General features: G+C 40.1%; 1 protein-coding gene across 3 annotated transcripts in view; it reads right to left on the bottom strand.

Moving 5' to 3' along the window:
- Positions 1–26,374, bottom strand: part of sv2ca (synaptic vesicle glycoprotein 2Ca) — a 209,698-nt gene that overhangs the window by 163,576 nt on the left and 19,748 nt on the right. For all 3 annotated transcript variants that reach the window (XM_043707301.2, XM_043707310.2, XM_043707291.2), the window contains exon 2: positions 1,304–1,377. The gene's annotated coding sequence lies outside the window, so the exon portion shown is untranslated. The remainder of the gene's footprint in view (positions 1–1,303; positions 1,378–26,374) is intronic.

Here is a 26,374-nt window from a genome sequence, read left to right as displayed (position 1 = left end):
TATCTTATCGTTGTGAGAGGGAAGAGAGGGGTGAGGTCTGAAGTGTGAGAGATGAGTCAGTCACAGCTAAGGGTCTTGTCAATCATGGTGCTGGGGAATCCTCAGTTGATGAACGAGGCGAATATTTCAGAGCCCCACCCCCGCCCCCCACTGAAGGTGTCATCATCAGAACAGATACAATGGAGGAATGGGAGAATAGAATAGAGTCTTTACAGGAAGCAGATAACTGAGAATCGATGGATTTCTAACGGATATCAGTGGCCAGCCTATTCCCAGAAATAGTAACAGAGAGATCAAGAAGAGAAGGGAGGAGACAATGAAGAACCAGGTAAAGGTGAGAACGGGTGGAATTTGGACGTGAAATTAATAAACCTCCTAATTTTGGACGAATGAGTAAAGCAGCACTGATGATATCATTGATGTACCAGGGAAAGAGTTGTGTGTAGCACTGGAATAGGACTGGAACAAGGAATGTTCCATCTACCCTACAGAAACAGGCATAACTGGTGCCCATGCAGGTACCCATAGCCATACCTTTGACCTGAAGAAAGTGAGAAGAGTTAAAAGGAGAAATTGTTCAGAGTAAGGATGAGGTTGGCCAGGCGGAGGATGGTGAGGGTGAATGAAAAAACTTCAGGCTTGCCTAAATATCACTTTTTCCCAACTGCTATCAGTTCTAATGAAGAGTCACCCGACTCAACATGTTAACTCTGCTTTCTCTCCACAGATGCTACTGGACCTCCTGAGATTTGCCAACAAGATGCAAGATGCACTACAAAGATCACAAAATCTCCTCAAACTGCAATTTCTAAACCCATGAACACTATCATATAGAACAAGAAGAGTAACTGAAAAATAGGGACACCATCAATTGTAAGCTTCCACCCAAGCCACTCACCATCCTGACTTGGAACTATTTCACCGTGCCTTCAGTGTCACTGGGTTAAAGTCATGGAACTCCGTGCCTAACAATCTTCTGGGTATAGCTACGCTAAATTGACTGCAGCAGTTTAAGAGTGCAGCTCACCACCACCTTCTCATGGGCAATTTGGGATGGGCAATAAATGCTGGTCCTGCCAGTGACACCACATACCATGAATGAAATTAAAAAACATACTTTATCTATATTTAATATGTAATATTCAGAAAGATCAATGTAACAATAGTAATCTTGTCATTATTAAACAGATACTAGTAATAACTTGAAATATCTGGTATTTTCCTGTTCTTAGGGGTTTTTTTGCAATCTATTTCCCAATCATGACAGAATTTCAATTCAGAAGTAAGAATTAAAATAGCATACCTGAGAGATAGAGGAGATGTTCAGCCAGGTAGTGAGATGAGAAGCAGCAGAAGTCTACTGATTGACCGGAGAGTCTGGTGGGATAAAAGAAAAGCATTCAGAGCATTATCTTGATAATTTCCACAAAACAAAACTTAACATTTCAAGGAAACATGAGTAAAGTTGAATTATCCCATCCTTATAGTCAACTCGTCTAAGGATCATTTCACAAAGGAAACTCTTTAAATAAAATTACACTTGGAAGAATTTCTTATTTTCACATATTACTTTTGATTTCCAATAAAATTTGAATCTTGTTAGTGAATTGGACTAGTTGGATCTATTTTTCAACATAAGCAGCAATATTACAAAAAAGCAATAAAAATAACATCAGATAAATATCCATGACACCCTGTGGAATAAATTAAAGAATTGCTTTTTCGGCTTTATTCAAAGAAAATCACAATTCTCTCAGATTTGAAGGCACTGCAACATTTCAAAAGCGAACAGTAGTTTATGAAGTCAAAACATGCAGGAAAGTTAGGAAACTTAGGAAATGAAAAATGTAGATATTGAAAAAAAGATAAGTTCTAGCCATCATCAAACTGTGCCCCAGTTACTTGTTGTCATGCAATGACAAGAATGAGCTGTTTGAAATATTGTTGTGTTTTAGGTGTTGATATACTAAAGTACATTAAGATTTTGTTGGCATGGCATGATTCCCCCCCAACTATCAACATCCTGGGAGTTATCATTGGCCAAAAATCAAGTCACATAAATAAAGTGGCTACAAGAGCAGGTCAGAGGCTCAGAATCCTGTGGCAAGTAACTCACTTCTTGACGCCACAAATCAGGGACTGTGTTAGAATACTCCCCGCTTGCCTGAATAGGTGCAGATCCAACAACAGGAATGAAACCTAACACCATCCAGAACAAAGCAGCCCACTTATTGGCACTACATTCACAAACATCCAATCCCTCTGCCATCAATGCTCAGTAGCAGAAGTATGTACGGTCTGCAAGATGCACTGCAGAAATTCACCAAAGATCCTCAGACAGCACCGCCTAAATCCACAACACCTTCCACCTAAAAGGACAAAGCCAGCAGGTACATGGGATCACCACAACCTGCAGGTTCCCTTCCAAGCCACTCGTCATCTTACTTGGAAATCTATTGCTGTTCCTTCACTGTCACGGGGTCAAAATCCTAGAATTCCCTGCCTAATCACTTTATTGGTCAACCTACAACAGGTGGACTGCAGCGGTTCAAGTAGTCAGCTCACCACCATCTTCCCAAGGGCAACTAGTGACAGACAATAAATGTTTACCTCCAGCAACACCCATATTACAAAAGTAAATTAAACAAAAAATTGTGGAACGCAAGAATGTGTGTTATAGATTCAAATATATGCCATGTCTACTCGTTAAACAGTGTTATGTTGAAATCTGGCAAAAAAGTGAGACTTTTTTCACTGGAATATAGGAAGTGGAGGGGTGACCTTATAGATATTAATAAAATTACGAAGGGTATAGATAGAGTTAATGGTAGGTGTCTTGTCCCTAGGAAGGGGGATTTCAAGACAAGGTGCCACCTTTTTAAGATGAAAGAAGAGAGATTTAAAAAAGAAATGGGGACAATTTATTTACACAGTGGGTGGTTTGCGTGTGGAAAGAACTTTGAGGAAGTGGTGGATATGGGCAAAATTAAAACATTTTAAAGACATTTGGATAAGTATCCGAATAGAAAAGGTTTGGAGGGATATGGACCAGGTGTTGCAGGTGAGACTAGTTCAGTTTAGGATTATATTCAACGTGGACTGGTTGGAGCGAAGGGTCTGTTTCTGTGCTTTGTGACTCTATGGCTGTATGACTCTAGACAAGGAGGTTTGATTCAAAGCAGTTTTCCACACTCTTGGCCCATTGCAGTGAAAATGTGTCATGGAAGAGATGGCTTTATATGTCCCAATAGAAATCTTTGCATGTCATTGCCAGATGGCATCAACTATTTCTGAAGCAATAACAGGGTATTCCATAACAATTTACACCAGTGCTCCAAGGAACAGCTGCTTTTCAACTCTTTGTTGAATCTCATTGGTGCATATTTTGTCTCCTCTCATCCCATAATTTGTATACCAAAATTTAACCAGTCCAATGGGAAGAATTGAGTGACAAGAGCAATTATTTGTAGTGGATGCCTTTTTTTTAAAGTTAATCTGTTCTACAGCTGTATAGGCAAAATGTCCTTAATCTATCTTGTACTTAATTACTGTAATCTGTAGTTTACTAATGAGAATATAATTATCTCTATTGGACTATACATAAAACAGCATTGCATAAAGTATGCAGGATTAAAAACACCAAGTGTAAGACTGGTTTGTTTCATTTCTAATTTAAACCTATCCAACTGGCTGCCTTGTTTGAATAGAGTTGAATTTCAGCACATGGGACAGCTCCAGGGAATTGTTGGTGGGAACTATAACAACGTCTTAGCTTCCCAGGCATCTTTTCAACTGTAAAACTATTCCAAACCACACAACAAACTGAAGATGGCAATCCATGACAGTTGACAATATGCATGTTAACGGTTTTAAAAGCAGAATATAAAGTTCAAGGCAAGATTTCACACAGCCTAAAGGCACTTATTAACACATGTACTCATGTGCATGGAATACAGGGTCTGCAAATGAGTTGTGAATAAGCAGTGTAGTATTAAAGGGTTATTTCTCTGAACTAGCTGTTTTTTTCTTTCCCTTATAAAACTGTTGGTGCCAATTTTGCTGAGTGCTGCAAAAAGGCAAAATATTCTAAGGAGAAAGTGAGGACTGAAGATGCTGGAGATCAGAGTCAAAAACTGTGGTACTGGAAAAGCACAGCCGCATCCAAGGAGCAGGATAGTTGATGGTTTGAGCATAAGCCCTTTATCAGGAACGTTCCTGATGAGGTTAGGCTTAAAACATCGACTCTCCTGTTCTTCGGATGCTGCTTGACTGGCTGTGCTTTTCCAGCACCACACTTTTTGAAAATGTTCTAAAAGCCAAGTACTAGAATTGCCCCATTGAAAAGGGTTCCCTGGACGTACTGTTGTATTGTTGGATGAGGTTCAGTAGAGGTAGGTGTCAATTTTGAGGCAGAAACAAGCTTCCTCCAAGATGCAAAGGAAGTAGGCATCCTAAGTATAAGCATGAATCTTATATCAAAGCTTATGTTGGGCCCAGATGTTATATCACAGCTAAACACTGACCAGATTAATTTCAGAATGCTGCCAAGGAGAGGAATACAGTTGGTCACTCTATTGGGAATGGATTTCTGATTTGGGGTCAAAGGGTGAGCTTCAAATGTTCCCAATTTAGTTGGAGGAAATTTCTGTGCATCCAGTAAACAGACAGACAACTGCTCCACTCAGGATTGTAGGAAACTGCAGAGGGTAGTGTGCACGGCCCAGGCCATCACTAGAGCCAAACTCTCATCCGTTTACACAGCTCACTGCCACAGAAATGCTGCCAACACCAAAGATCATTCGCACCGCGGTAATCATTTCCTATAACCTCTTCCATCAGACAGAAGATACAGAAGCCTAAACACATGCACCAGTAGGTTCAGGAGCAGTTTCTTACTGTCTGTTATTAACCTATTGAATGGACTCTTTAGCCTCAATTAATGCTGATCTTGTTAACATTGATCTCTGTGGTATATCCTGTGTAATGTTACCTGTATGTCTCTAAATCTTTTGTTCTGTATATCCTTGCTTCCTATGATCTGCCTGTAAACAAAGCTTTTCACTGTACTTTGGTACACGAGACAATAAATAAATTAATCAATTCAGTCAGAGTATAAACGTTAGGAGGAAGTCAGGTAGAGCTAGACACTGTGCATATGAAAACAAGTGTAGCATCTTTGGATGATGTTGCTGGTGGGCAGCATCTTTAGTAGAAATAGGAAAGATAGGAAAGATAGATAGGATAGATATACCTAGGAGTGGGAAGCAAAACCATTTCAAGTGATAGTTTGGCTTGGTAAGAATGGAACAAAATGAGTGCAGTGCACCCAGCTGGTTAACAGTGGAGCAGGCTGAATGAGGAAGGAGTGTCAACTGCATGACAGGCTGCACACCGGTTGGGAAGGAGGAGCAACCGTTTACCTTTCTCTGAGTTGCACAGATATCAATTTTGACTTTGATAAGAACCATTTAGACTGTGTGAAAAACTGGTTGGTGGGAATTGTTCATGGAGCTCTGGCAAAGTTGAGTGCAGAATCAAGATGCAAGATCTTCAGAGATGAAGGAAGGTTGGAGATGGGGCAATAATTTGCAAAAATGAAGAAATACAAAGAGATTTTCATTGAGGGGAGAAGTGATGAAATGGATTTAAAAGGAAGAGGGATAGCATTTGAAGATAGAGGCATTAAAATTAACTGGGGTCTAGGAGAGGAAGTTGGGTGGTTAGCAGTTTATTGGAACAGAGTTGAATGATTTGAAGGGCCTCAAGGACAAGAGGGGTTCAGAGAGGACAGGAGTGGAGAACTAGTGGGACAGTGAGGAACTTTAGCAGATGTTTTGCCAGTGGACTGGTGGAAGAGAGAAAAGAGATGGAAGCAGCTGATCAGAAGACTTTAATCTTTGTGACAAAAGAATCCATGAGATCCATGTATTGCTTTTTGAAGTTTAGAGTAGAGGAAAGAGAGGCTTAATAAGATGGTTTGTGTACAGAAAGTAAGCAGTTCAGTATTTTTAAATTCTAAGATGACCCTGTAAGCAGTTTTAATAGACAAGAACAAACCTAATCATGCTTTCAGTTCTCTAGCCAGGTTTGACAGTGAATAAAGCAAGCAGATGGCCAACGTTTTTCAATTCTGCATCATTTCATATCTGTTCAGAACTGTCTCAGAAACCAGTCCAAATATTCTTCCCAGAAAAGCAAAGCTTTTGTTACTTTTATTAGTGGCTGAAATTGATCAATGTTGCAAATTTCATCAAGGTTGACAGAAAAGGAAAAGGCCATACGTAAAGAAGTCAATACTGTGGTAACAATGATTGATGCCAGGCTCCAGTAAATGGCCGAAATTGGTCATAGCCTCTCTTGTGAAGCAATGCTAAAGATGGTGTTAAAACATTATCAGGTACATGGGTCTGAAAGCTTGTCTCTTGGGACAATTTTGAACAGGCACCTGAAGTGTATGTACATTTGCCTTTTCCTGCTCTCCATCTGGCTCTCCTCTCCATATCCAAATGCCATTACAAAGCAGATTGAAATGCCCTTACTGAGCAATGCGGTTTCATCGAATATGCAAAAGTAAACAAATCAGCAATGCAAAATTGAGAATGTAGGAATAGAAATATAAAAAATCAAACAAATTAGCAAATTGCAAATCAGTACAATCTTTTCCAGCAAGCAGCACAAAAGCCTATAAATGATGATTTCTGAAGGAGAATAACTCACTTAGAATAAAGAAATTGTAAAACATTGTGAACAAATTTTAAACTGTCATGGTTTAGGTGCAGATGGGTTTTAATACCAAAGAATGTGGAAATCAGATCAGGAACTCAAAATGATCCTGTCTACTTCCAATTACAACACAGATAGACTGAAAACTAGTAAAGAAGGTCTGCACCATTGTTAGTTATATAAATTCAACAAGCAAACAGGCAACTAATTATTAACCTAAGCCAGCATGCTGACTTTAACAGCTAGACACGGGTCTCATTGAACACAAAGGGGAAATCATTTTTAAAAAGTTTCTTGCTATTCTTTAATGGGATCTGAGGTTCCCTCACAAGACCAACATATACTGCTCATGACTAATTTCCTTTGAGAATATAGTGGTGAGCCACCCCATTGAAATGCTCCAGTCGGTCTGGTGTTTGAACACCCACAGTTCTGGTAGGGATAAAATTTCAGGCTTTTGACCTTGAAACAGTGAAGGAACGGTGATATAGTTCCAACTTGGAATGGTGTGTGGTTTAGAAAGAAAATTTCACCTGGTGATTTCTCATACTTCTGCTCCCTTTCCCCTTCTATTTGGTGGAGGTCATTAGTTTGGAAACTGTTGTCAAAAGTGCATTAGTGAGATGTTGCAATGCATCTTGGGATACAGTAGACACCATGACACTGTGGTCACTGATGGGAGGAATGAATGTTGAAAGTGATAAATGGAACATTAATCAGGCAGACTGCTTTATCCCTGATGGTGTTGAGTTTCTTAAGCTTTTTTGGAGTGATAAACATCCGGGCAGTGGGGAGTATTCCACCGTATTCCTGACTTGAGCCTTGTAGATATAGACATATTTTGGATATCTGGATTGGGTTACACAGAATTACAAAATTGTTATAGCACAGAAGGAGGCCATGCTGTCCATCATGTCTGCATACTCTCCAAAGGAGTAATTTACCCAGCATGATTCCCCGACCTTCTTCCCATAATCCTAGACATTCTTCCAGTTCAGACAACCTCCAACTTGTATGCCTCAATGAACTCACTCTCAGGCAGTATGTTACAGAACCTGACTACCTTCTGTATGAAAATGTTTCCTTTTTCTCTTGTTTCCATTGCTTCTTTAGCCTTTGACATCAAACCTGTGTTCTCTTTTTCTGACTTTTTCGAGTGTGGGAACTGATTTTCCTCATCAGTCCCAGTTTCTGCAATTTAATTTCATATCTGAAGTTCCTCATTCCTGGAACCATTATCATGAATCTTTTTTTCCATCGTCTCAAATACTTCCACATTTTAGCAAAAGTGTGCTGCCCAGAAAAGATACAAAAAGCTATGTGAGGCCAAAGCAATATTTTCTGAAGGCTTAGCACGACTTCTTGTGCTCCATGCCTCAATTAATAAAGCTCAGAATACTGAGCATTTGTATTAGTTGCTTGGTCCACCTACCTGTCAACTTCACTGAATTATATGCATAGGTCCCTCTGCTCCTGAACCACAGTTAGAATTGTACCCTTTTGTTTTATGTTGTCTGTCTGCATTTTTCCTACCAAAATGACATTTCATTTGCATTTAGTTTATCTGCAGCTTGTCCATGATACTTCAAAATGATATAGACCTTTTTGAAGTTTTACACTATTCCTCCACACAGTTCACTAACAGCCAAGTTTCCCATCTGCACTCACCCAAGAATGTCTTGCCTTGGACCTATTCTTGTACCAACAGTATTTCTATGGCTAATTCAATTCAGTTTCTGTTCAATGGCATCCCCTAGGATAGTTGATCATGGTGGATTCAGCTATGGTGGTGCCATTGAATATCAGGAGGAGGTTGTTCTCTCTTATTGGAGATGGTCATTGCTGGCATAAATGTAAATTTGTCACTATCAGCCCAAGCCTGAATGTTGTCCAGGTCTTGGTGCATACTGACATGGACTGCTTCAATCTCTAAGCAGTCAAAAATAATATGGAACATTGTGCATTCGTCAGTGAACATCTCCCACTTGTAACTTTTATGGTAAGGGAAAGCCATTGATGAAGCAGCTGAATATGGTTGGACCAAGGCCACTATCCTGAGGAATTTCAGGGTCTGAGCTGGAACAACAATGATGACGACAATGACAATGACAACAGCATTCCATTGCACTAGGTATAACTTGAAATTATGCCTAAAGAGTTTTCCACCCTATTCTCATTGACTCTGGTCTTGCTAGGATTCCATGACACCATAGTTAGTCAAATGCTGTCTTGATATCAAGGGAACTCACTCTCCACTACCCTTCCAAGTCCAGGTCTTTTGTCGATGTTTGAACAAAGGCTGCAATGAAGTTAGGAGCTGAGTGGCCCTGATGGGACTCAAATTGAGCACTAGTGAAGCATGTTATTGCTGTGTAAGTGTTTCTGGATAGCACACTTTCCATCACTCTGCGGATGATCAAAAGGGGGCTGATGGGTGATAATTGGCCAGACTGGATTGGTCCCTGTTTTTTAAAATATAAAGGACATATCTGGCAATTTTGCTCCATGTTGGCTCGAAGCCAGTGTTGTCACTCTTCTGGATCAGCCTGGCTAGGGGTGCTAGCAAAGCACGAGTCCTCAGTACCATAGCTGGAATTTTGTCAGGACCCATAGCATTAGTAGTATCCAGGGCCTTCAATTGTTTCTTCATATCACATGGAATTAATCAAATTATCTGAAGGTTGGTATTTGTGATGTTGGGGAATGGAGGAGGATGACAAAATAGAACAGTTGACATATCTGGCTGAAGATGTTCTTTTGCCTGAGGTTCTAGGCTTCTGCATTGTTGAAGATGAGGATATTTGTGGAACCCCCCACCTCATGTTAGTTGTTTAATGATCTACCATCTTTCAAGGCTGGTTGTGGCAAAATTGCAGAACTTAGATTGGATCTATTCATTGTGGGAATCGTCTAATGCATGCTGCATTGAAGGGTGTCTCCAAGAAGTCCTATTGTAGCTTCACTAGGTTGGTACCTCATTTCTTAGTTCCTGGAATGACCTTCTGCAGCTAGCATCAATACTACAAGCAAAGAAATCTTACAGGCACAAGCATGCTTTATCTTAAAACCATAGATTCTGCACTCTCCATTGATCCAGGGTTGATCCCTTGGCTTGATGGGATTGTTAGATTGGGGGCTATGAAAGTACAGACTATAGTTGAATTCTGCTGCCGCCAATGTTCCACTGCATCTCACGGATACCCAGTTATTAGCTCTGTTCAAAAATCAATCCTATATAACACAGTGGCTAAGCCACATAACAGAATGAAACTTTGGCTAAGTTTGAAGATAGGGATTGTGCTGTCAGATTCATTAAAATGAGAGAAACATTTTATTCTAGACAAAGTGATCCAAATGAAGCAGAGGTCCAGAAGTCACACAGAGGAGAACATGAACCCTATTACACACGATCAGCAGAAGCTGCAGAAAGGCAAATACTATGAAGCCACACGTGAGACTCCATACAGAGATTAAACCACTCAGCAGATACTAAAAGCTAGAAAAATACTGCATGCAAAGAAATCTTACAGGCACAAGTATGCTTTATCTTAAAACCATAGAATATTTTCAGAAGATGTGCTGAAATATGACACACTTATAGAGGAGTGACAATTCAACTAGCTGCTCACATGGAAACAGTAATGAGGTGGAACAGGTTACAATAGAAGGGAAGCCAAAGATATTCTGAGAGAAATAGGTTATCAAGATTTTTGACATGAAGGTATTTATGTCTGTTACCATCTCACTAATTTTAAAGTGATACAAGGCTGCGTGTTACCATATAATTAGAAGATAATGGATACAGTTACACAGTCCAGGAGGTATGCTGCTTAAGATTAAAGTTACATTTAAGCAATTCAGCAAACAAAGGGTGTCAATTCCATAATCAAGAATTCTTACTCTTGAGCAGGAATATCACTTCAATTTTCTTCAAATGTCAATGCATTAAGCTAGTTAAAGTCAAGAAACAATTGCTTGAGCCACAACCAGTCATGCCAAGTTTGTTCAAGGAAAAGATAGATATGCCACAAATATTCCAGGAACAGCCAGTCAATGAAAAATAAATCAAATAAATTTTGGTTACGGAACAATCATTCAAGGGACAACTCATAGCGGTTTCTACACATAAGAGAACTCACTAAATACCAGTGCAATACTAATGAGATAGTAATGCCACTCATTAGTTATATATCCTTAAGAATGAAGGGCAGTTAATAAAGCCCACCATCTCTTAGGCTTTACTAATAGGGACAACAATGACTTTATGTTAAATTGATATAAGGGAGCAGCTCAGCATCAGCTGGAGTAATGTATACAGTTCTGGGTGCCACAGCTTTGGATGTCTGTGAAGGCATTGAAGAGAGTGCGAAACAAGTTTATGTGAATGGTTGAAAAAAGTTTGGTTCTGAATATAAACTGAGACTGTTCTTCCTGGATAAAAGAAAACTGAGAGGAGATCGGATTTAAATGTTCAAAATTGTGAAAGTTCTGGACGGAGTAAATAGAGAGAAAATATTCCCATTCGTGAGAGGATGGAAAACTAGAAGGGCATGGATGTTAAAATAATTGATAAAAGAAGCAAAAAAATGATATGAGGAAAATCTTTTACATGCAACGAGGGCTTAGGGTCTGGAATACACTGCCTGAGATGGTTTTGGAGGCAGGCTCCATCTAGTTATTCCAAAGTGAGCTCGAAGGAAGAAATGCAGAGTTACACAAGAAAGGCAGGAGAATGGCATGAAGTGAAATGGTTATGTTGACTGGGACAGACATGAACAGCTGAATGTGTTCCTTCCGTATTGTGATGATTCGATGATTCAGAATTACAGCATCATTTCTATGACCAGATTTTATGGCCCATCCTTCCTTCTTCATAAAAGGCAATGCTGGTCGATTCGATGACAAAGTGGGATTTGGTCTGTAGAAGGGTTGCTGAACACGAAACATTAACTCTGCTTTCTGCTTTCTTCTGACAAATGCTGCCATTCCTGCTGAGTTTTCCCAGCAATTTCTGTTTGTGTCTCCGATTTCCAGCATCCACGGTTCTTTGGGTTTTGGGGTATTGTTGAATCAATGGCCTCAAAGACAGGGAAAAGAGAAAGAGCAAGCCTATTTTGGGGTGCCCAGCTAGAGTTTGTGCCCATCTTGCAGCTCCTGGGATGCTTTTAAGGCAGCTGTACCTTTAAAGTTCAAGAGCCCACCTCTAAGACCTGCCAGCCAACAATGCATCACTCACACCTATGTGATACATGACAGAGGTCAGCAGGGACAATCAGAAAGGTCTCAGCAAATAGTAGGGAGGTGGCAGTTGGTAAGTGGGTGGGGGTGGAGGTGTGAATTATCACCATAGGAGCTGCCATTGACATCAGGAAGCCCCTCCAGGATGACAGGTGGTCTGATTAGATGGGCCCTCCCCTGCAGAGCCCACAGTAGGTAGACAGGGTTTTCCACTTGGCTTTCAGCATTAAGAATGAGGCCATTTCTTAGCCAGTGTAGTAGAACAAATAGTCTGCAAGCAGGAGGACTGCCTCCACATTGGAAAAATACTTTTTCATAGACTTTGTGGGTGTGCTCTTGGGGAAAGAGACATAACCCTAAAATAACTGATCCCTCACTTAAACATTCATTTGTTTAAAGGACTTGAATATTTTACTGTTCAATCTCAGAAATTTTCTGTAATGTAGGTGCAATGTTTATTTCTCAGGCTTAAAACAGATTTGAAAACATTCCACATACCAGGCAGATATTGCAATTTGTTAAAAGTCAATAAAGGAAAGGGCAGCTGGGACTTACATTCACTCTTTTCATATCCAAACAAGAGATCTTATTGACAAACACATTGGAAGATAATTCTCTCCATGTCTTTTTTTTCATTTTTCCCTGACTCTGTCCACAGTACTATTTATGCCCAGTGAGGAGCAGTTCCATGACATCATCACAAATTTGGTCCTAAACCTCTTACACAACAAGAGCCCACTTTTTTCATCAATATCTTTGTGAAATGATTCTACTAACCCATTTAGATCTTTTGTTTCTAGTTTGGTTATCATTCCATTTTATCGTGCACCTGCATCCCTTTGTTATTTATTCAATCTTACCTTCCACCCTGTCACAGGCCTCCCTTTTATTCTGTCTTCCTTTTTACATCATCTCCTCTCTTCTATTTACTTAAAACCTGTTCAATCCTTAGCATTTTATTCGTCTAACAATGGGCAACCATCCCAAATCTTCAATTTTGTTTCTTTCTCCACAGAAGCTGCCAGAATGGCTAAATAATTTTCTGTCTTGAATAAAGATTTCCACCATCCACAGTATTTTGCTTTTGTATTTTAAATTTCTAACTTGTTTAGTGTAGAACATGTTTTAAGAGAAATTTCAGTGAAAGGAGGTCCCTGGTCATAAATTGAAATGTGTAATACAGTATGATCCCAACTGATGGGAATACTGGAACAGTCAGATCACAGTCTAAGACCCAGCTTAATAAAGCATAAATTTCAATTGATCTTTTGTTTACCCTGGAGATTAGTCACGGAACATATCCACAAGAGGCTGACAATGCACTTTTAACAAAAGAACATAAATGTTCATTTCACAAAGGAAAGAAAGACTATATTACACTGTACAAGATGCAATGGAAAAAGCTCATTAAAAATATCAAGCCTTGTATCCCAGCAGCAACCTTGCATACACTCCAATCTCAATAAAGTGTCATTCTTATTTCCACTTTAAAGGTTCTTGCTCAGCTGGCACAGCTGTAATCGGTTTCCATTTTGGCAACGTCTTATGCACTGACTTAATGTTATTTTCATCAATTAATAACACTCTTCTGGACTTTTAAGCTACCTCAGCTGACTATTACTGCTGAACATGGATTCCTTAAACTCTTGTCTTCAACATCCTCATAAGATGTCTTCCTGTCTGACATCTCCATCTTGTACTTATGAAATTTTATTCTTAAAATACTCAGAACTTCTCGTCTCTACCCTGACTGTGTTTTGAGATGCTTTTACTAATAATAATACCTCTGTTGTCATCAACATCTTCTCTGTGAATGAACGTTGTTTTTCTAGACCCCTTTGTCCAGATAAAATCTATTCCAGCAAACAACATGGAAATTAGCTCACTACATAGTCATTTAGCTAAAATCACATCATTACTCAGAAATGTTGTTTTCAACTCACTATGTAAAATTGATTTTCTGACTCTGTTTTAAAAAATTGTCATTGAATAATAAATTGAGTCTTCATTACACATTTGTAATTTCTGCTATGAATGATCACAGAAACTATAGACTTAATCACAAGAATTAACCTTTCACCTTTTAAGTTGGTGATTTGTGTTGTGGTTGTCAACACTGTGTTAAGCATCACTTGCTATGACTTAAAACTTCACTCTGCAATGGCGGCTTCTGCTTCTTTTGTTGAAGATGAAGACAGTGAACTGAAAGATTGCAGGTTTCGCTGGTTTTCTCTGGCACCTCTCCTTGATCAGTTTAGCTTACAATCAGCTTCCAGAGGTCAAGGCCATCAGTCTCCCAGTTGCCAGTGTCAAGGTCTGTTACCTTCAAAGCTCATTTGTACATGTCCTTGTGGTGGTGGTGTAGATGCACTGCAGTTCATGAGCCAGCCACCATTTTACCATCTAGAAGGTGTTGGATATATATATAGCCATCTTCCGTCCAATGAAGGTAACGGAGTCAGCACAAGCATCACTAGCTTAACACTGAGTGCATGCTGGTGGAATACTGATGGTCCACTCAGTACCCCTAAGTCAGTAACTGTCATGCCAAGAGATGCTGAGAGTATATTTGAGACAATGAAGGTGCAACTGCCTAGAATATGTTATCCAGCTTTCATGTCTGAAGTGGAATGTGCTGAGGCAGCTTGATCACAAGGACTAAGAAGTAATACCTTCCTTCCACTGCATCCTACATTTGACTGAATGGTATCCTTGCAACACTGTTGACTACTGGTTCCTATTGTCTTAGGCTCTGTACAATAACTGTTCAGAATTATAATCGTTATTTTTGTATTTAACTGAAGACAGTGTCATTTCAGTGCTGACTATTCACACAGCAGGAAGATGCCAACTCTCCCCATTAACTTCTCCTACATGCTATTGATAATGGCCAGCATGATATTCTCTTCAGAACTTTAATTATTCATGGGAAACAAAAAAAACTTTTCCTCTCTTTTTTTTGTTTTTTGTCATGAATTGTTTTCCTGCCACTAAAGAAATTCTGTCTTTTTTTTAATGGCACTGTGTCAGTTACCCCATTTAGTGAGCCATCCCATTGTGAAACAGAATAAAACAACAAAATGGATGATATCTTATGATATTAAGGATTTTACGCTATTCATATCTCCCATTGCATAGTGGTATTATTACTACACTATTAATCCAGAGACCCATGTAATGTTCTGGGGACCTGAGTTCCAACCCTGCCAGAGCAGATAGTGGAATTTAATTTCAGTTTAGAAAAATCTGGAATTAAGAGTCGAATGGTGACCATGAAACCATAGTCAATTGTTAGGAAAAACCTAGCTGGTTCACAAATATCCTTTAAAGAAGAAATCCACTGTCGTTACCTGGTCTGGTTTACATGTGACTCCAGACCCACAGCAATGTGATTGACTCTGAACAATTAGGGATGGGCAATTAATGCATTAAAAAAAATCTTTAAAAAATATTTTCACATTCTCTGGGTGGAACGTTCCAGGACTGGAGGCAGAGAGTGAACTAATTCAGACAGGATGTTGGCAGACTAGAATCTGCCATCTTCCTGCCTTACCTATGGTGGGTACTTGATCTGTGCATGACTAAGAGACCGGACCCAAAGCTGCAAAGAACCACCCTTCCCTGTCCTCACTTCCAACAGTCCTTCCCCCATCATTGTCCCCTTAGATCCCACCTTGTGAAAATCCCATCCACCTCCAATAAACAACATTTGCACAAAGAGGTTTGACACCACCCAGGGCAAAAGCAGCCCATTTGATTGCCACTACTTTCAATGTTTGCTCTCTCCACCACCGACAACAGTATGAACCATCAACAAGTTGCAGTGCAGTAGCTTACTGACACTCCTCAGACAGCACATTCCAATACCATGGCCATCACCACTTAAAAAGGACTAAGGCAGCAGGTACATGGGAACGACACCACCTGCAAGTTTCCCTCCAAGCCATTCACCATCCTGAGTTGAAACTATACCACCATTCCTGTTGTTCAGTCAAAATCCTGGAATTCCCTTCCTAAAAGCACTGTGCCAGTACATCCAAAGAACTGCAAGGTTCAAGAAGGTAGCCCATTGCTACCTTGTCAAGGATAATTATTAATAGAGTTTGGCCTAGCCAGCGATACTCATATCCCATGAATTAATTTTTAAAAACATACCTTTTTCATGTGAGATCCTCAGTCATGAGAGTCCAGGGTTTGTTGTATTGGCAACAGCAATGGTTATCCACTTTGGCATTGCTGAATTCTAGAGCTGCCGGTCTCTGATTGGCTGGTCAAGAGTGTGGTGCTGGAAAAGCATAGCAGGTCAGGCAGCATCCGAGGAGCAGAAGAATCGATGTTTCGGACATAAGCTCTTCATCAGGAATGAGCAATATGATTGGCTGGTGACAGTAGATAGCCGGAACTTCCTGGTCTACACTGCCATCTACCAATCAACTACCTCACTGCCAGAGGATCCAACAGAATTCCTGCTTTCAGACAGTCCGAAAACAGAATGATCCCAGTCCTTAGGAATTTGCGTCTTAATAACGAACTTGATTTAGCCAATTCAAACAAAATTTCAAACAGTCAAAAAGTTTTAAAAAGTACTTAAAAAGCATAGAAAATTTAATAAGTCATAAGCAACAGATGGTGAACCATTATGAAGTTAAATATTCCAGATAGCCTTGAGAATATTTTACTACAATGATCATTGCATAAAGTGAAAATGACTATTTCAGAGTAACTTCCGACTACAGAATTGACTATTGGGTAGGTAAATCTTTGAGACCTGGTACCAGCAGGGAGAGAAGTATTTAGTTAACTAGCCAAAGATTTACTGTTGGAATTCCATTGTTTCAGATTTCCATTAATGTCCTGAACATAGAAACTTCATGCAGATCAGTGAAATTGGTTGCCAGCGCTATACTGGGAAGACAGTCAAGTCTGAGGCAGTTGAATACACAGAAAATTCGTAAGGTAAAAATTTTTAACAGGAAAGGAAGTGTCAAAGGGAATACAATATTGACAAGTGATATTGTTACACATGAGAATAGTGCTATCGACATATAGGGTACAGGGTGATGATTTTAACTTGCTGATGTTTTGGCAGTGAAAAAAAATCACATTATCAGGACAGGGGAGCTCAATGCTTTTGTCAACCCGTTTTTAACTCACAGGCTGCATTGGACATCCCAAACAAAGAAGGATTGCAGGCATGATGCCAACAGTGTAACTCTACTTCAGCTGAAATATTTAAAAAGACCTAGGTGAAGATATCAGTGCTGAAATTGTCCACAAGCTGAAGCAACAGATTTCCAAAGTAGGAAAGCTGTGTCCCACTGTATGAATGCCTCCTGAAAGCTAAAGCTGCAGTCTTTAAAGCCCCATGGGCAAGCTCTCTTCCAGGTTGAGATTCAAGAAGAGGAGATTAGCAGGATAAGTGTTGTGTCATGCTACTGAAGAGTGTTAAAGAGGTTTAATGATCTAATTAGGTCAGGAAAGGTGATTGCAATGGCATATCTAAGTACAATCTGACAGATGTTTGATATAAAGTAAGCAGGGAGTTGCCCTGGGTGTCCTCAGCAATCTCTCCAGATCTAATGTGGTTCATGGCATCAGATCAAACATGAGCAAGGAAACTTCCTGTTGATTACCGCCTATGCACCGCCCCATCAATTGATAGTTACTGAATCCTACAAGATGTATCTATTAGACTGGGGAATGGGGGATGAACAAGAAGGAAACCCTGACTTGACCACCTGGAGGTTAGTGGGGTCCAGAATCCACTGCCTGGAAGAAACCTCTAAAGCTTTAAAAAAGAACTTGGATGAGCACCTGAAATATCATAACATTAAAAGGTTGTGGACCAAGTGCTGGAAAGTGGGTCTAGCAAAGGTTTAGAGTAGTCTTTGTCAGTGCAGACTCAATGGGCCAAAGGGTCTCTTCTGTAACACAATTCTGTAACTTTTCTCCCATCAATCTACTTACTGCACATGTATCTGTAGGACAGTATCAATAGGAGTAGCTACTGCACCTTACAGAGATGAAGTTGTTTTCCTATTGAGAATATCCACCATACATTGTGTGCTATTATCAACAATACATTTCAAATGGACCTAGCAGTGCAAAACTGGGTATTCATGAGACATGGACCATCTGTCACAGCAGGGTTGCACTCAAAAACAATCTGCAACTTCATGGCTCAGCATATCCCCCATTCTGCCATTACCATCAAGCCAGGGATCAATCAATTTTCTGACCTAATTAGATCATTAAACCTGGTTCAATCAACAGTGTCAGAGAGCATGCATCAGACATGCCTGAAAATGAGGTATGAATCTGGAGAAGCTACCACACAGGACCATGTGCATCCCAAAAGATGGAAGGAAGATACAACAGACAAGGCTACATAATCCCACAATCAGTAAATCAAAACTAAGCTCTGAATTCCTGCCACATCTACTCATGTAAGATGGAGGACAACAGAACAACTAACAAGAGGATGAACCTTCACAAATATGCCCAACCTAAATGATTGGGGAGCTCAGCTCTTCAACACAAGATTTGGATGGTACATTTGCAATCACATTTATCTAGTAGTAGATGACTCACTTTGGTTTCCTTCCAAGTACCAAGCATCATGGATATCAGTCTTTTGCCAATTCGGTTCACTCCATGTGAACATCATAAAACAGTTGAAGGCACTGGGTACTGAAAAACTATTGACCCAGACAGCACAATAGCAATAGAATTCAAGACTTAAGCTGCAGAACTAACTATGTCCCTCACCACAATGTTCGAGCATAGCTGCAAGACTGGCAGCTATGTGATACATTGCCCAGGTATGTCTTGTTCTCAAAAATCATGACAAATACAAACAGGCTGATTATCATTCAATCAATCTACTCTCAAACATCAACAACATTTTAGAAGGGGTCATTGACAGTGCTACTAAATGGCAATTATTCAGCAATAAGCTGCCCACTGAAGCTCAGTTTAGATTCCACCAAAGCCAGCCAGCTCCTGACCTCGTTACATCCTTTGTTCAGATATGGACAAAAGAGCTGAACTGCAAAGGTGGAGATGGTCATTGCCTGACACCTGCATGATGCAAATGTCACTTGCCACAAGCTTGGATATTTTCCAGGTCTTGCTGCATATGGACACAGTCTGTCCACAATCGACAAGACACAAGTAAAAAGATTTGGGCCACAGTTGGGGTACTGTGTTCAGCTCTAGTCACCTCACTATAGGAAGGATGTGATAGCACTAGAGGGAGTACAGAGAGGTTCACTAGAATATTGCCTGGGTTGGAGAAATTGAGCTGTAAGGACGGGCTAGATAGGCTTGGATTTTCTTCTTTCGAAGGGAGAAGACTGAGGCGAGACATCATTGATGTATATGAGATTGTCAGGAGTATGGACAGGGTCAATAGAGACCAGCTGTTCCCTTTGTTGAGGGGGTCAATCATGAGGGGACATAGTTTTAGGGTAAGAGACAGCTGGAGATTTAGAGGGGATTTGAGAAAAAATTCTTTTTCACTCAGAGGGTAATGAAAGTCTGGAACACACTGCCTGGGAAGGTAGTGGAGGCCAGATACCTTACAAACTTTAAAGTTTTTTTGCTGCAGATGACACCAAATTTGGTGGTAGAGTGGACAGTGAAGAAGGTTATCTCAGATTACAAAGAGATCTTGATCAACTGGGTGAATGGGCTGAAGAGTGGCAGATGGAGTTTAATTTGGATAAATGTGAGGTATTACATTTTGGAAAAACAAACAAAGGTTTGACTTCTACAATTAAAAGTAGGGCCTTTGTGAGTGATGTAGAACAGAGAGACGTGGAGGTTCAGGTACATCATTCTTTGAAGTTTGTATCACATGTAGGTATGGTGGTTAAGAAGGCATTTAGCATGCTTGCCTTCATTGCTCAGACCTTTGAATATGGGAGTTGGGGTAATATATTGAGGATATACAGGACATTGGTGAGGCCTCTTCTGGAATACTGTCTAGTTCTGGTCACCTTTTTATAGGAAGTATATTATTAAGCTGGAGAGAGTTCAGAAGAGACTTACTAGGATGTAGCCAGGAATGGGGAGTTTGCATTATAAGGAAAAGCTGAATAGGCTGGAACTTGTTTCAATGGAGCATAGGAGGTTGAGAGGTGACCTTATAGAGGCTTCAGAAATAATGAAGGATATAGACAAGGTGAATGAGAGGTGTCTTTTCCCTATGGTGGGGCATTTCAAGACCAGGGGCATATTTTTAAAGTGAAAGGAGAAAGATTTTAAAAAGACATGAGAGGCTTTTTTTTACACAGAGAGTGGTTCATGTGTGGAATAGAACTTAGAGGAAGAGATGGATGTGGCTACAGTTATAAAATTTATAGGACATTTAGATAAGTATATGAATAGGAAAGGTTTGGAGGGATATCGGCCAGGCGCAGGCAGATGGGACTAGTTTAGTTTTTGATTATGTTCAGCATGGACTGGTTGGACCAAAGAGTGTGTTTCCATGACTCTATTTCCATGATTCTATGACTCTGTAAAATGTTTGGTTGAGCACTTGAAATATCATAATATTCAAGGATATGGGACAAGTGAAGGAACTTAGGATTAGAACATAGAACATTACAGCGTAGTACAGGCCCTTTGGCCCTCGATGTTGCTCCGCCCTGTCATACTAATCTGAAGCCCATCCCACCTACACTATTCCATGTACGTCCATTTGCCTGTCCAATGACGACTTAAATGCACTTAAACTTGGTGAATCTACTACTGTTGCAGGCAAAGCATTCCATACCCTTACTACTCTCTGAGTAAAGAAACTACCTCTGACATCTGTCTTATACCTATCTCCCCTCACTTTAAAGTTGTGTCCCCTCGTGTTTGCCGTCCCCATACTTGCAAAAAGGCTCTCCCTGTCCACCCTATCTAACCCTCTGATTATCTTGTATGTCTCTATTAAGTCACCTCTCAACCTTCTTCTCTCTAACGAGAACAGCCTCAAGGCCCTCAGCCTTTCCTCGTAAAACATTCCTTCCATACCAGGCAACATCCTAGTAAATCTCCTCTGCACCCTTTGCAAAACTTCCACATCCTTCTTATAATGCGGTGACCAAAACTGTACACAATACTCCAAGTGTGGCCGTACCAGAGCTTTGTACAGCTGCAGCATAACCTCCTGGTTCCGGAACTCAATCCCTCTATTAATAAAGGCCAAAACACTGTATTAATGTACCTTTAATGGTAGAGATGTCAGTGCAGACTCAATGGGCCGAAGGGCCTTTTCTGCTCTGAGTGATTCCATGACTTTCTGACAGCCTCAGATATTTCCCAAAGCTTCTAGCCAGTAAGACATCTGAACAGCTCAGAACAGTTTCTTGGACACAGAACAGAAACGAAACGCTAGTTCCCTGGAAACCTCATACGGGGAGGTAGGATAATCTTCTTGTGATTGCATTTGAGCAACTCATTGATGTAGTAGAAGTTTTTGCAATTGCCAATTCACAGCAATCTAGTGATGTCTTGATTGACATGTATTCATAGCCAGTGACCCCCTGCCCTTCAGAACACCAGCCGGGGCTGCAAAATGCTGACTGGCCTCATGAGTTGCAAAGTGCTCAAAAATGACTGGACTGGGAGATGTAGCATCGATCACTTAGCCAATTATATGTGCAGGTAACAGATTGTGAGATTCTGCAAGTGTCCTGTGCAGATACCTAGAAGGAGCCAAGGGTGAAGTAGTTGAGGGGAGTATAGACTTTCATGGTCACTGACAATGTATGCCCACCAGATCCTACTGGTATATCAGCTGTCCTGCAGGAGAGTGTGAAGGTCTGCAACCACCTCTTGTAATACCCTGAAGCTGCTTACAGACTAGAGTTCAAATGACCAGGAACTTAATCTTCTCTCTGTGCTGGAGGCATAACTTGAAGCAAACTGCAACATTATGCTCCTCCCCTTTATTTATACATACATATTACTTGAAACCAATCAAGCTTCCTCAGAGCCAACTCTCAGAGCGAGCAGAACCTCTGACTCTCCTGTTTGTGTCCGTCAGCCAGGGCATCCTGATTGGACCAGATTCACAGCCCCAATCAGGGAATTCATATTCTGTGAGGTCCACCTGACTGACCTCATTACAATCACTACAATTCCCCCTCTGGCTCTGATAAACATATAAAAGACCTTGGTCAGACCTCAGCTAGAATATAATGAAGAGTTCTGGACACCCCATTATACAATGGATGTGAACGTATTGGATAGAATGTGGAAGAGGTTTACAAAACATTTTTCATTTGTTAATCGGGAATGGGTGTCACTGGTTAAGACAACAGTTATTATCCATCCTAAATTACTCAGCACACAGCTAAAAGTCAACCACAATGCTATGAGTCACATGTAGTCAGACCAGGTAAAGATGGCAGATTTCCTTCCTTAATGGACTTTAGGAAACCAAATAGATATTTACAGAAATCAACAGTGGTTACTCGGTCACAACTGGGTTATTATTTCATTTTTTTTTAATTGAATTCAAATTTCACCATATGCCATGCTAGGATTCAATATTAGAAGATTATACTGGAGTTCTGGTTTATTTGTCCAGTATCATTAACGTTACATCAGCAGGGCTGGTACAGAATTGAAATACTTCCATTCTGAAAAATGATTGGAGACATTGGGACTGTTTTCCTTGGAGAGGAGGAGGCTCAGAGGAGATTTGATAGACATTTTCAAAATCGTTAGGGGCTAGACAGAGTGGACAATGAGAAACAAAATAGATTAAGCACCAGGGTTTTGAGTTGTTTTGCAAAAGAAGCAAATGCAAAAAGTGAGAAAAAAAATTTCCTTTGAAGCATTCAAGAGGGCATTGGATGCTAAATCCAGTGAAAAGAAAATGTAATATTCCTGTCAGAACACATTACAAAGAATTTGCAGGCACAGCAGGCAAGACAAAATATTTAAAAGTATTCAAAAGACATTACGTTGAGGTGTGACTTTGTAGGTTTTGAATCCCTACAGTGTAGAAACAGGCCATTTGGCCCAACAAGTCCACATCGACTGTCCGAATTGTATCTCACCCAAACCCATTCCCCTACATTGCTCTACATTTCCCCTGACTAATGTCCGTCATCTACATATCCCTGAACACTATGGGCAAGTTAGCATAGCCAATTCACCTAACCTAATCTTTGGACTGTGGGAGGAAACCGGAGCACCCAGGGGAAACCCGTGTAGACACAGGGAAAATGTGCAAACTCCACACAGGAGTCAAACCCGGTCTCTGGCGCTGTGAGGCATCAGTGCTAACCACTCAGGCACCATGCCACCCACAGCCATGAAACTACACAAATGAGCCCATGATCACATTTGTCTTGTGAAATATGTACATTGATTTGATCCACCTTAGTGTAAGGAGTTTAATATTGAAACATACATGCAGGATGGAATTCTCCTCTTCTTCTCCTCTCCTCTACAAAAACACAGAAATATCCAGCGTTGAGCATATTATTTCAGTGAATATTAAAAAGAAAATGAATGACAACTGAGAAAAAAGGAAATAATGTCACAGACAATGGGGTGAGGATTGGGAGTGGGGGAGTGGAAAAGGGTGGATAGTTTTTAACTCACTGCCTGGACATGGTATTAAAGTGGTGAAATCGATCACCTATTATAGATTTCAATAATTATTTGATGGTCAATCCACATCAGTTTCAGACTAGTCTGACAAGTTGAAAAACCTACCTCTGAATTTTCCAACAGATCGTAATCTTGAAAGTTTTGTGAATAACATTGTGTTTGAATGTTTAACAGGGTTGTGAACAATTCTCCTCCTTGTTTTAGCAGAGACAAATTTACCAGAGGTCAGTGGGTACATGTAGACTGCACTGGCAACTTTTCAATTGCAGAGGATGGTGCCAAATAAATGAACCAAATTTCAGTGAAACAATATTAGATGTGTTACACTGTTTTAGGGGTTTAAAGCTTCCAGTACGCAAAATACTCTCCAGTAGCAGCTGTGTCTCCCATCTCCCCTGCAGGCTAGGAATAGGTTTGATGTAAGTGACAAGTATTTGCTTATTCAAGCATTCATATGGTTGCTATGAATCATGAAATCATTCAGGGATCAGAAGCAACACACAGAACAAAAGACTGAATGTATAATATGACATTTTTCACCGTAAGACATTACCAGAACCAATATGTTGTTTCCAGTACTGAATATTTTCAGTATATCTCTCTCTAATGCTGTAGCATGATCAACATTGAGTTCAAATGTTCACCTAAAATTTCAAAGGCAAGTTTGTCTTCCATCATGAACTCTTTTAGGATACACTGTTTTCACATGAAGTTCATTTGTGTCTATGCTGATGAGTCTTTGATACAGGCAAGCTGAAGTAGATACATGATGGAATAGGATGCAATAATGATAAAAGGAAAAAGATAGATGAGCTGAGAGACAGAAAAATCTAGAGCAAAATTTGTACATCCCTTTTTCTGAGCAGAGTATGGTGGTTCCAATGTTTGATATCAATGGATAAAGCAATTGGTATTTCAAACTTGCATCATGGATCTTCATCCTGCATAGTGCTTCTCCATGCTTTTCAAGCACTACTTCCCCATTCCACACAGGCGGAGTCCCTTTACATTGGGACTGCATTTCGAGTTACTGTATAGATAATGAGAATGAAAATGATCAATGCCAGCAAAGGCCAGGGGAAGGTGATGTCCTAGTCCAGGGAATCAGGCAATGTTCTAGGGACCTGGGTCCCAATCCCACCATGGCAGCTGGAATGAATTTGAATTCAATAGAAGTCTGGAATTAAGAATCTAATGATAACTGTGAAACCATTGTTGGTTGTTGGGGGGAAATCTACCTGGTTCATCAGTGCCATTCAGGCAAGGAACTGCCATCCTTACCTGATCTGGCCTATGTGACTCCTGGCCTTCTGCAATGTGGCTGACTGTTAACTGCTCTCTGGCCAGTTAAGGATGAGCAATAAATATTGGCTTAGCCAGTGACACACACATCCTGTGAATGAATCTTAGAATCCTACAGCGCAGGTCGAGGCCATTGGGTCCAACCCTCCAAAGAATATCTCCTTCAGACCCACTGACCTCCACCCTCCCCAGCAATCTTTGTAACTTAGCATGGCTAAACCACCTAATCTGTACATTACAGACAATTTAGCATGGCCAAGATACCTAACCTGCACACCCCTGGACACTATATGCAATCTAGCATTGCCAAATTACCTAAACTGCATATCTTTGGACTGTGAGAAGAAACCAGAGCATCTAATGGAAACCCGCACAGACACATGGAGAACATACAAACTCCACACAGACAGACACTCACCTGAGGCTGGTAATTGAATCTAGGTCCCAGGTACTGTGAGGTAGCAGTGCTAACCATTGTGCCACCATGCCAATCAATCAAAATAGTGAAAGAGGCTCTTAGTAAACCAACAACCAATTTTTCACTGCATCAGTTTTTAACTTCTATTGGTTCCAAGAAAATTGATAAGTTTGTTAATTCCAAAGCAAGTGAAAGGCAAAGATAAAACAATTCAGTCTAACATTCTGAATAGCGGAGGGGAAAGAAAATTCAGTTCCACCCCATGAGCAAATAACATGTATCTATGGCACCATTCCAGAGGTCTCACTCAGCAGATGTTTCAGAAGCCAATTTCCTCCTGACAGTTTTGCCAAAATTATACAAATTATTGTAGTTTTCTTGAATGTGAAAATTTCGGCCATTTCCATTGGCCAATGACTGCAAATGAGTGAGCCAGGCGGGTAACACAAACATGCTCCAGATCCCATGTTATCAATGTTTTGAAGGATTCACAACTAAACATTTGTCTTTACAGAGAAAGATTTTCTTGAATTTATCTTATAAAATTATAATTTGTTTCTTGTACTTATGAACTTACTGTGCCAAATTAAGTAGCACCAGAAAGCCTAAAGCCACTAGGAAAATAGCAAAAAATGTTGCATTTATCTTAATTTGCAGGAAACTCTGAAAGCAAGGTCAGTCTCAAAGACCTGATATTGTTGTTAAGATAATTGACTGCAAGAAAATAAAGATTTATTTTCAAAAGGCCAATACTGATTCTATTTCACAATCAGCAGCTTTTGTGCTATACCAAATACTTAAACAAATATTCAATAATGCCAAAAATATTTCCCCTTGAAGACAGCATACGCAATACTGTTATAAGACACACAGTACAGTATACCAATGCAGTAAGCTTTAAAATAGGGACTAACAATTAGCATTCTGATAAATTGCCAACTCCAGCACATACGTCCACTAAACATAAGTCACACAATGTTCCTGGCTTGCCTGCAAATCAAAGATTTTATAAACTTTAATTGCTATTAGGACTGTGGGACATCCAAGATAGATGATGTTGAAAAAGTTAAAGCT

Source organism: Chiloscyllium plagiosum, unplaced genomic scaffold (genome assembly GCF_037043375.1).
Source record: "Chiloscyllium plagiosum isolate Xiang-an unplaced genomic scaffold, Cpla_swu_hap1 HiC_scaffold_2, whole genome shotgun sequence".
NCBI lineage: Eukaryota > Metazoa > Chordata > Chondrichthyes > Orectolobiformes > Hemiscylliidae > Chiloscyllium > Chiloscyllium plagiosum.
Note: the sequence above shows the minus strand (reverse complement) of the source record. Positions and strands in the feature narration are given on the sequence as shown.